This window comes from Pagrus pagrus (genome assembly GCF_965226575.1).
Source record: "Pagrus pagrus genome assembly, chromosome: 2".
NCBI classification, from domain to species: Eukaryota; Metazoa; Chordata; class Actinopteri; order Spariformes; family Sparidae; genus Pagrus; species Pagrus pagrus.
Genome location: NC_140186.1, coordinates 28539990 through 28548773, shown reverse-complemented (window position 1 = coordinate 28548773; position 8784 = coordinate 28539990).

Genomic DNA, 8784 nt, shown 5'->3' with positions numbered 1-8784 from the left:
TTCCTTTAATTCAGCGTAATGAAGCTCGCTGCTTTAGTCCTACCGTGTTGCTAATAGCCTGGAGCCTATTAGTTCCCCTATCTTCCCATTCTTATCATTAACCCCCTCACACGCCGGCCTTAACTGGAATGCACTTGCATCATGCGCTAATTTAATTCATAAAGCATAAATTAAGTATGCAAATGGGGGGAGTCAGGGAGCCACAAATAGTGGGGGTCTAACTACTTGCGCAGCATTTGGAGGATGATGACAAAAAGATGAAAACGAGCGTAATTGAAGCTAATTAACATAAGTCTCTAATTCCGAATGTAATAGACGGGAGCGCAACAATGTCGGGCCGTAATGCAAAGCGACGTGGCCATTGTGCGCTGGATTAAACAGCGAGTGATTCGGCGATTCTGCATCTCGCCATACAAGTCAGAAGAAACAAAGAGGAGACGTTGGATGAATTTCCACCCATGTCTGAGCCGGAGCTGTGTGACTGAATCGAGCTGACACCGGAGTCGGATCTCCTCTCTCTCTCTCTCCTCTCTCTCCCTCTCTCCCCCTCTCTGTCAGGGTGTTACAGAGACCAACGTCGCCCCCTCGCGTCTGCCCTCTCTCCTTTTTTGAAAAATTCCTGGAGATGATGTGAGGGCACTGGAACTTATTTCATAGACAGAGAATATCTAAAAAAACAACAGAGCAGATTAAATTGTGGGTGTATTTTTTTAAATAAAGTGCAGTGCATGTGTTCCGCCTCCGAGTACTACTTCATCCACCACTGACACCTCAAGAGAAAGGCATTCAAGTCACAACAGAAATCTAATATCAAAGTTTTTTTTAAAGGAATGCAACAAATGATAATTTATGTTTATATAAAATGTATACATTTGTACTCATTTACACATTTTTAATTTTTTTTATCACTGTTTTTCTTTTGACATGCTGATTTGTTGCCAAGAAGTGAAGTACACTCAGATCCCCGGTGTGAAAATACTGAATTTCAAGTAAAACTCCTGCATTCACTTACAGTAATCTTATTATTATTTTAATGTATTTGAAGTGTTATGAAGACAAATGGCCCAGTGAGTGTCGTCATTATTATCCCATGGGATCACTGTTACTGACACATTTAGTCTCATTTTACTTTACTGGTTGTTGTTGGTCGAGATGGAGCTAATTGTAACTAATGTTGGATATTTTAAAGTTGCTATTTGTAGGAAAAGTTGATTTTTGCGTCTCAGTCCCAACTCGTCAAGAACTGACGCTCTGCCGATTTGGGAATGAGACTCAAAAATCAACTTTTTTTTTACAGTAGCGCCTTTAACAATGCATATTTTAAAAGCTGGTCACGTGTTTTATTTAAATGTATCTTAATATGCACTATGACAACTTACTAGGCGATAGGTATCAGGGTAAAGTAGCAAAAATGAAAGTAGTCAAATTGAACTGAATTGAGTAAATTTAGACGATTACATTCAATTTCTTTCCTCTGAAATCTGCTTTTCCTCCTCTCCTTGTTTCCTTACGATCAGGGCCGTAGAAATACAAAGCAGTTAATTCAAATCTCCGTTGTGTCCTCCAACCCACCTAAGAAATGTTGACTTTACACTAAAATCTCAAACCCTTTATTTCTTTGAAGTGTCTTCATTCATTAAGCTGTTATGTTCTGTGAATTTGATCTCCCAGTGCAACGGTCGGAATACTTTCACTTCTGAAACTGTTGTCTAAAACAGTTATATGAGTAGTGACTAAAGAATTTCAGAATGAGCCCTAAATGCTCTCAGATATCAAATTATTGATAGATATCAATACAGAATATTTGAAACTGTTTCAATACTCATTTTCCACAGTATCGCTTCTGATACCTGCTGGGCTTTATCATGCTCTCTTGTCTCCGACACACACACACTGTCCACACAGACTGCCTCCTCCCACTCCCCTGACTATGGTCAGAAGTCATTTTATCTTAAATGCTGTTGTGCACACACACACGCAGTACACAAGCCTTGTTGCATTTATCTTTTACAAAAAATCCCCCAAATTTGCCGTCAGAGTCAACACTACTCTCTATGTGTACTTTTTTTTGTCACTGTTGAATGTAAACTACTCCTAAGGTCAATAAAATAACCAAATTCTCAGATTAAACAATGATGACAGGACTCTGGTGTCTTTTAATGGCGGCTACTGCCTGACACTACTTACCTGTTCAATGGAGGTTGGACTGTGGCAACAATAAAGCCTGCATACTGCGAAAGGTGCTAAAACTTGTGATTGTTTGATGTAATGTGTCACATATTAATACATACACAGTGAATTAGAACTTTAAGACTATACTTTTAAGCCACGAGATGTACTTGTGTTTTGGATGCACCCTTTTTGTTACGTGTGGTTATAAAGGCCCTGCACAAGCCTACATGTGCTTTCAATCACTGCGGCTAATTAGAGCTCTGGTCAGATTGATTTGTGGTGCAACTGTGCTGGGAATTACATGAAGTCACCAAACTCTTTGTACAAACAGCTGTAGACAGTGTGAGTTGTATTAGTGGAAGAAGCAGGACTGGAGCTGAGATTTTTTAGAAGTGTGGGGGTTCTAGGGTTCGGACGTAGGCACCGCGACCCCTGAGTTTGGCCCCAGTGGACCCTTTTCACGGCACGTATTTTGACTTGTCAAAGCAGGAACAGGCACAGGTGTGACCAATAATGTTAACAATGGCTCAATTCTATCCAGTGTCCCAGTAAGGCATGTTAGTGAGTGAGCAAGCACAAAGCCAGAGCCCTGGAAGTAGCTCACCTAAATGGAATGCAGCCATCATTAATGTTATAAGTCCCACCTGTGCTTTTCCTGCTTTGACACGTAGAAATGTCTGCCGTGAATAAGGTCTGTTCCAGTCCCCAGGCATGCCAAATCAAATAAATGCTATGCATTTCTACATATCTTCACCAACATATGTAAATAATAATGCATTTAACATTCCATAGTATAGAGACTTTTCAGTGTCTGTTAAAAAAACGCACCATTCACAAAAATATAAGAATAAGACTATTTTGCCCGTGATACAAACAATGTGTGGTTGACCAAATGCCTGTGATTGGCTGGATGGCCGTTAAACCAGTCCGACTTCACCAACAGGTGTCACGTATTTAGCTTTCATTCCATCAATGACTACAGCGAGTATAACGTGGGCGGTGGATTCATGTTTCTGTGAAGGTGCGGGTGTCACAACACCCATAACACCCATTGGTGTGACGTGCCTAGAAAAAAGCGCAGGTGTTACTAATAACATTAACAATGGCTCGATGACAGTGTGACACAGACCCGGCATAGTGAAAAACATTAATTTTATCATTGACACCTGGGATTTTTCCTAAGGTGACATGTCAAAACGGCTTTTGTGAAAAAGGCCCATAAGACTAACAAAGGTGTTATATTTCCCAGGTAGAGTGAAAGACATGTCAGTCAACAACAGTCTGTGCACAGTCCTGAGAGGAGATCTAATCAACTGAAAGATGTGACCACATCTGTGAGTGAACCGTGGGTGTGCAGGGCTTTTAAGACTTTCAGCTGTTTTCTGATCATCACTGAAATGGGCACCAGTAGTAACAAATAACCATCTGTAGTATCATAAGAAACATTATTCTTGAAGTTTGACATTTTGGGAAATGACCTAATTGACTTCCTTGCCGAGAGTTAGATGAGAAGATTGATACCACTCTCACATCTGTCAGGTAAAAATGGAGCCTAGCCTAGCTTAATTAGCATAAAGGAAGCGGGGGTGGGGGGTGGGGGCAGCTAGCCTGGTTCTGTCCTGAGGTAAAAACCATTCTGCCAAACAGCACATATTAATAGACCTTTTTCACAGCAGAAACTCTGACTTGTCATTGTAGGAAAAGTACAAACGAAACTGATTTCATTAATGATGGCTCTGCCCTATCAAGTGTCTCAGTAAGCCAGGAGAGTGTGCCAGCATGCACAATATCAGGACCCTGAAACCAGCTCACCTAAATGGAATACAGTGGCTTCTGCTGTTATTAATTACACCTTTGCTTTTGCAGCCATGACAAGCCTAAAATGTCTGCCATGCTCTGTGAGCTTTACAGGTGCATTTCTGAAAGTTGCTCAGCGGCACATGAAACCTAAAAAGTTCAACTTCCATATTATATTCAACATTACACATATTCTGCATTTTCGGGCCCTTAGAGTATGGGCACTAGAGACTTTGTGCCAGTGTCAGTTTAGCCCTCCGCTAACTTTAATTGAAATTAAGTAGTTTAATCCAGAGACTGAAAGAGGAGACAGACCAATAGAAGTATTTTGGAAAGAAAAGTCTATAATGCCAGAGATGGCGGTTGTATGACACATAACCCGCCTGTTCCTCCCCAAAAACCAATCATGCGCTTCATCGCAGCCAAACCGGAAAAAACATCAGCCAGTGTTTCCCACACGTAGACTTTACTTGGGCACCCAAGTATACTTGGCAAACCATTTTAGCATTTACTTTTATTTGTTTTATCCATCCAAAAGAACATCCGATTTTATACATGCACTCTTCATGTCCATTGAAAGTGAAGTTATGGCTCTCTTCCCATTCACTTAGATAGGAGCCTGGCTTTGTTTGCCCAAAATAACTGCCCGGGGACGTTGCCAAGATTGCTTCTGAGTGGCGAGACTTGCCTAAAAGGACTTTGTTTAATCATGCCGCTCTTCAAGACTTTCAAAATGTTATCAGACTGAATGGATCAAAATCTGATACTGAAACAAGTGATTTCGTAGGGCTGTAACGTATCCACCGTCGTACAGCATTCCTTTCACAATGTTAGCTTATGGGGGAAACGACTTTGCGGGCTCTGTGTATGTCCTATTGGCTTCAAATTCCTGGAGGTTTGGGTGCTGGTAGACGGATTGTTTTATCTTTAGATCAAGCTAGGCTAACAGTTTCACCCTTTTTTCAGTCTTTATGCTAACATAAGCTAACAAGCTGGCTGTAGCTGACAGATGTGAGAGGGGTAAATGGTAGTGATCCTCTCATTGAATTCTTAGCAAAAACTTGAATAGTGAAAAGTGTCTTTCCACATATGACAAATTGTTCCTTTAGAGGGCCTTTATATGAGTGTATTTTCCATGATGAACCTACACTGTATACATTCATGTTAGCATAACACATACATATACACACAAAAAGGTTTTTGTTACCCGCCTTTGGCTTCATTCCTGGTTGTTTCCTCATGAGCAAGATCAACATCAGTGGTCATTCTCCTTTTAGTGGTGGCGCATTTATAATTTAGTGGCTCCAAAATGACAAATGGGACATAATTTTTGACAAATGATATCATAACTGGCCATGATGTGAGGGGCTAACAGACTAAGGCTTGGTCTGTAGGTAAAAGCTCAGCAGGCCATTAAAATTTCATAATATGAACAAAAAGGCAATTAAGATATCATTAAGGGGGTTAGCACCCAAAGGATATACCTCAAGCCTATTACAGTGCCCTTCGACAGGCTTGTACCCAGTCGCTGCTTAAAAACTGCACTTCAGAGACCGCAATAGAACTGAGTTGTGGTCCAATGACAAACTAGTAAATGGGATGTATAGACTCTTTCAACATGTCAACAGAAGTCTGTGGTGTTTGGATTTAAACACACAATCACTACTCAGGAAAATTAGTCTGAGCCTGGTTTTAATGCCCTCTTGGTGATCAGTACAGAGAGAAAAGCACCTTGTTAATTTCTGTGATGTGAACTCATAGGCATACTGAAGCCCCAGAGTCGTAAATGCCAGCGAAACAGTAAAAGAGAGCAGAATAGGTCAATAAACAAACAATACAAATGTGGTCACTGGAGTCAGTCCCTCTCATTGTTGCAATAATCAAGGCTGAGGAGAAAACTGATCAATACTCAGCAAATACAATTTGTTGTTAATAACTGTCCCACTCCTACTTCATTCACCCATCTCATAGGCCTGTAAAATGTAACACACAAACAGTGGAGATACAGTTGTGTATTAAAAGCACAATATATTCACCCTTTAACCCCACTGAGTGTGATCGGCCTCATTTGTACCACTTGGGCTCATGTAATTGCTTCAGCCTAGAAAGTACAGTGGGCTGTGAGGCGGATGAGACCATGTACAAAATGGATGGCTGTGCCCTCAGCCCAAAGTGACTGTGTGTGTGATCAGTGTCTGTCCCAGACAGCTGCAGGGTGACTCCCTGCCCTGATGGCCATTACTCAGCCTGATGGATGGAGGGATAGCGGAGGGAGTGGTGGGGAGGAAAAGCAAGGGGTGGTAGGAAGGAAAGAGGGAGAGACGGGGCTCAAAGCAAGAAGGGCCAGTAGATTAGGGCAGGAAGAGCAAGAGAGCGTGAGGGAACGGCGGTATGGATGGAGGAACGGGGCCCTCAGGAGGTTGAGGTGTTAAAGTGAGATGAAGGAAGGTGAAGGAATGGGGGTGGAGAGATGGTGATCTGGGATTCGGGCATGACAGCAGTGAGTGGTGCTGATAAGAAATGGAAGAGGAGGAAGGGGGAGAAGAGAAGAAGATGAAGCTGATGCTACTTTAGGTAATTGGTTTATTTTCACAGAGAGAATCCATCACCATTTCTGTAAATATATCAGTAACTGTCAGCAAGATCATTTTCAACTCTTGCATCTTGGCACGATGCTAAGAAAAATATATATAAAAAAACCCACCATAAAGAGAGTGGGTGTCATTTAAAGCAATAAAGAACACAAACTACATAAGCAAGCATAAAACAGAGCGAGCAAGTGGAGACGACAGACTGAATAAAACAAGTGGAAGCAGCCGGTTACAATGTAAAGCATGATTTTTTGCACCATTAAGTTTCATAAAAAAGCGTATTACTGAATCAAACAATTCACATAAAAGACACAATTCAGCAGAAAAGCGGAATTTATTTCATTTGCTCCTGTCTTTCGCGAGTAATAACATCCCAAGCCACACCACACGTGGCAACAGCTAAGAAGCAATGTAACGACAACCGCATATAACCCTATTGTTTATATCTCACAGCAGCCAGCTCTCTTTGCTACAACCCATAACAACTAATTTATTGGCATTTTGGACTGATCAATATTAGAATAGCTATTTTCAAATGCGAGACATCATCCTGGTCATTGTGCTGAATCTTTCTCTGAAATAAGAGAGGGGGGGAGCGTTAAAGCAGCACTGATTTATTTTTGGCCACTCAGGGGCAGCAGAGCAAACTTTAAACATAATGTTGACATATTTTAGCTTTATAAAGGTAAGATGGTATGTGTGTTAGCAAACATTTGCTTCTTTACACATTCAGAGGTAGACGGTGCAACATTAGCATTCATTTGCATCATGTGTTTATAGCCATCCAGTGAATGTAAGTCCAATTTTCACTCTCTTTTAGCTGTGCTAATTGATCTACACCGGGTCTTGAGGGAAATATCTGGCTCCTTAGCTGCTAAATGCTCCGCTATATTCACCAGCTAGTTGCTAACTTGGTCTGTCAGCTGTCTGCTGTAGTGGAAATGTTTCCACCAGAAACAGTTGTATCTGCTAATACTGTAAACAGATTGATGATACCAGAGAGAATGAAGCCAAACACTAAAGATCATGTGTATTAAGGTGTACATAAAAAATATCTAATGTGTCTGTCATGGCTTTTGCAGAACGAATAAGTTTAATAACCACAAAATCCTACAAATTGTACCGATTCCTTCGCCGTTATAAAAATAATATATTCAAGAATATATGAATTGCAAATATCTTTTTCATTTCACAAGAACAGAAGACGTCTCCTGCTTCACAGTAGAGTCCATTCTGAGAGTATGTGCACTGCACTGCCACATCACACTTGTGTATGCTGAATATTGGACAGGGGTTGGCTTTTAAACTATTTGTGATGCCACAAATCATGCATGTAGGCCTGCCTCTTAAATTCAGATTTTCAGTAATAAATAAATAAATAAAAAGAAAATTTAAACTTTCAGCAGATAAATGTTAAAACATCCTGCTAGTGTCAAGCTTTGCACATACATTGTTCTCCACAGTGAAGCACATGAAACACATTTTGGACCGGGGGTATAATATAAAAATATGTATTCAAAAATAAAATGTGTCAATCAAAGATGCAAACTAATGACTTTTTAAGTTTTCAAAGATTGGGCCCCCTTTCATATGTCTCACAGTGGTTCGGTCCACTGCCTACCAACCCCGTGCACCTCTGCATAAACTGGAGTAGTCTCTCTGGGAGTGTGTTGCTGGTGCTGGCCGACCTCTGGTGAGCTACTTTTCAATAGTTTTCTTAAAACAAACTTACTTCTACTGCTCAATAGAACAAAACACCACTACCGTTATGTGTCCTCACGGTGGAATCTTGTGCGTCAACGCGGCCACAATAGTGGTATTTAGCCGCCACGTATTGAAATCTACCAACACTGGGCTGTGAAAATGAGGGAGGGTGTATTTCAATTGCTGCCCCCCTTCAGGAATTGCTCACCAATTGCTGCCCCCTCTCGAGAATTTTGTTCTGTTTATTGTCCCAACAGTGAAATTTAATACCCACCCTTAATGATGAGGGCGAATTAGCAATTTAGGACATGGATAAATAGAAGTAATATCTCAGGTGCCAAACTAATGATGATGATGGAAACAGAGAGGATGGAGGACGACAGAAAAGATCACCACTAAACCAATCAACAATAAATATTTCATTAGAATTTCATTGCCATTATATAAGTGCAGGGAAATGTATTTGTATACAATCACCATCTCCCTGTGGCACACCATCTGCACATTCCATAGACTGTCA